Raw genomic sequence first — 4216 nt, 5'->3', positions numbered from 1 at the left:
AATTATAGCTCTCTATTTCCTACCACTAGATTGAGTAACTATTGGCACCATAACTAAAGTGACAGGAGCTTGAAAATTAGGACCGATATCGTTTTCTATCTATGATGATTGGAGTCGAAGAAATGTGGAAAATCTTAATTGATCATAGTTTCCTTTACTAGTGGATCATATTCCTTACAACCCATTGAGGACTATGAACATAAAATGATGGGATCTGTCATAGAAGGACCATCATTTTCTTTCTAATTGATTGTTCTGTGTGGTCCTAATCAGTAGCTGTACTACAAAAGATGCTTTAACAAATAAGCATAATAATTCGTGCTAAAAATAAATATAAATGCTTTAAACGCCTTTTCCATTTTCCTTGCCGCCAGTCGGTGGAAATAGAAGATGGGCTTTGGATCTATACTTTGCACATGGGCACAGAGGCTGTTATTCCTGTTCTTGTTGTAGTGAAGATTCTATTTTTCATTGATAGAAAAGAATTATCTTTGTCTGTTATCTGTTTATACAATTACCTCAACATTTGATTTTCAGTTAGTTCAATTGGTCAAGTATCTTGCTGTTAAATAAGAGATTTGTTGTTGAATGCTTACGCAAAAAAACAATTGATATTTTAGTCCAATGATAAAAATCAATTATCATAAAGCAGTCATCATATATTAACATTTTTAAGAAAAATTATTGAATATTCTAAGAGTACTATCAATGCGTACTTCTCTCTCTCACATAAATTGTAAGTCCCACCATAATTATAGCTAATTGACAAAAAATTAGTCTTAATGTTAATTATGTTGATGAGCCATGCCTAGCCTCCGCCTTTTACGGCAAGAAGCGTGGAAGCACAGTTAAATTCAACACAATGCTCATTGCTCAACCTTTCTTTTCTACTTCTTTTTCTAATGAATTATTGCTCAACGTTGAAAGCTAAGATTATAACAATGAAGTAAAAGGTCATCTCTAATAATGAAAGCTCTGGGTGAAAAGTTACAGCCATCCACACTATATTGTTCTTTAATAAGTTGAATTGAATTCAATTGATCATGTTAGCTGAATGTTTATCAAAGACTCAAAATCAAAAGGAAAGCCTGGAAAATCAAAAAGATGTTCAAGTTCAAAATGGCCTGACTAATTAATGGTATCATGATGACCAGCGTCCATACTGATCTGCAACACAACTCAGCTGCCTTGTACGTTTACGAATTACGTTTGAATATGCCGCTATTTCCGCAGTTATATTGGCTGTGTTTCTTTCATAGGTTAAGCGTTTTATGGTTGGATCTATGTTTTGTAGCATTTTCATATTAAATAATTAAAATTAATAAAATTAGTATCTTAAATATAAAGATGTAAGAGTTAATATGGATAATAAAGAGTTATTAAATCTGTAACCTCACATCGATGACAAGAGAAATTCATTTATTATTTATATATATCATTATTAATGAACTAAAATGTATTGAAACAAATATTAAATTAAATATGTGCATTCAGTAAAGTATAAGTTTTCACATAAAACAATACCATTGGGAGGTTAGTGTTCCATTTAAAAAACCCATAGGGGGCTTAGGTGTTATCCAATAACATTTTACACATAATACAATACCACATGAGCAGGGACAGAGCTAAGCTTGGACTTTGGGGGGCAATGCCACCCCCCCCCCCCCCTAATTTTTTTTTTTAAATTATTAGTATATATATGGGTATTAATTTTAGCAATTTTATTTTATAAGAGTAATACTATAGTCACAAACTTTTTTACAATATTTTTACCAAGTGTTGAGATAGAAAATTCTATTGGTTTGTATCTAGACTCACCACTTATATTAATTTTTTACTTACCAATACCACTCACCACATCATTAATTTAAAAAAAAAAAAAAATTTGTATCCTTAACATTTTTCTCTTTTTAAAGGCCATAAAAAAAAATTTATAGATCTAAACTCTAAAACAAAATATACAAGCCCAAAAACATTAGCGCAACAACAAAAATTATCAATAGCAAAACTAAAAAAATTAAGTCCAACCAACAAATTTTACCCAAAACATAGAACTAGGCCCTTTAAAAAAAATTAGCAAAATAATTTTGTCCTTACTTAGCTGCAAACACACACGACAAAGACATTAAAAAAAAAAAAAAAAAAAAAAAAAAAAAAAAAAAAAGCTCACTAACTAAGTAGCAAATCTGGAGGCTGGAGTTACCGCACGTAATCGATAGTAGAGCCGTCCCCCTTACTCCAAATCCTGGTTCCGTCTCCTAGGGTTAAATGTTACATTTAAAAGCTAGTGTAGGTTTCGCATTTTTATGAGAAAGCTAAACTAGTGTTCATGTTTTTTTTTTTTTCCTTTTATTTATTAATTCTTTTTAATTAAATATGCATTACATATAAATACTAGTCAGTAACTCATGTAGTACACACACAAACAAGATTAAAAAAAATATGATTTTTTTAAAAATTTAAATACGAAATATTAAAATTATGTTAATTATTATATTAATAGATATTTTTTATGTTTGTTTTGTATATGAAAGTAGAAACTGACTATTCTGCCCTTTAAAGACAATTCAAAGGACACTTTATAAATAGAATATAATTTAGAATCTGTTTATATATATATATATATATATATATATATATATATTTGAATAATGACATGTAAAATTGTGATAAATACAAAACTTATGCAGTACAATATTAAGAGATTAATGTATATTATAGATTTTTTATATGATGCATTGCATGAATTAATTACTAATTATGTTCCATTTCCGTGTGTCAATGTTACATTTCTCTCCTTAGCAATCCAAGTGACACTACTCCTTCTTCCTCAAGGCAATACTAGAGTCAATTGTTTTTTTTTTTTTGCAAAATTTTCACAACAATTTTGACGAATTGTAAATGGTAAAGAATAAAATAATGCAAGTGATAAATAAAGGCCCAAATGAGAGTCAATGATAACTTGATAACTCAACCAATTTGAAATGCATCTATACTACTATACTATTTAAGGGGTGTTGAGAACTCTTTTTTCGCCCCACATGACACTACTTCATTGGTAACCCACACCACATCAACATATTATTGATTTTTTGGGTCAATTTCTTTAAAACCTAAAATAAGCTATATCTCATTCAACTACATGGATTGGGCTCACATGGCCCACAAGATCCTTACTTCAAGAGGCGGATTCATGGTCCATATTTCCTCTTCATCAATTGGGATCATAACCCCACGACATCATCAACATCGACATATAGATCAGGCTCAAGTAATGAATCAAAGCTCACGGCCCATATTACCTCTCTCATATTAATGGAAAGCAACTTCTCCAACAAAAGCCATATTTACACAAAATAACAACAAAACTCAAGGTACGTCATCTCATCTTTGGCTCATGAGTCTCTTTAGGGAAACTTTGGGAGTCGTGGTGGTTTGAAGGGCTAAGAGGTATGTTCAGTAAAGTTCTAGTGGTTTAAAGTTGATAAAAGAAATATATTGCTTAACATGTCTTCTCCAATTCCCTAAACACTGATGAGTCAGTGTGTAGCGAGTAACATATGGTAAGCCTCTCTTATCACATAACACTTAAAATGATAAAACTCCTCATTGCTATTTTCCTAAAACTTAATATTCATCATATGACAAAAACTCAAAAACTCCAACCATCTCAATACTGAACAAATAACTATTCATTCAATTTCCAACTATTCCTATATGAATTTGGAAACCCAATCATATTATTTCACATAAATTACATTACTACTTTCAGCTAAAATCCAACTCAAACACATTACCTAATCTGATTGGTTATCTTTAATCTCCAAATATATAAAATATTCATGATATCTTTAATACTCAGCTACCATTTGCCATAATCAAACCAAATATTCCTCTGCTAGTTGCTAGAACAGAGCATTAAATGCTTTTCTTGCTCACCAAGATTAAGTCACAACACAATGAGACCTTGATTAGATCTCTAAAGCTTCATTAACTATCAATTAATCATTCTATTACTTACTAAAAATGTATTGTAATAGAATCTTGGACCAAAAATATAAATACCCTAAAAATGAAACATTTCCAGTAGAACACCAGCAGTGTGGTCAGCACCTGACACTTGACTAAAGGTGACATCACCAGTCATTTAATGCTCAAATCCCAGTAGCTAGCAGCTATACCCAAAATAGAAAGATACCTATAAAAGAGATTTTAC

The sequence above is a fragment of the Castanea sativa genome, chromosome 6, assembly GCF_040712315.1.
Source record: "Castanea sativa cultivar Marrone di Chiusa Pesio chromosome 6, ASM4071231v1".
NCBI classification, from domain to species: Eukaryota; Viridiplantae; Streptophyta; class Magnoliopsida; order Fagales; family Fagaceae; genus Castanea; species Castanea sativa.
Note: the sequence above shows the minus strand (reverse complement) of the source record.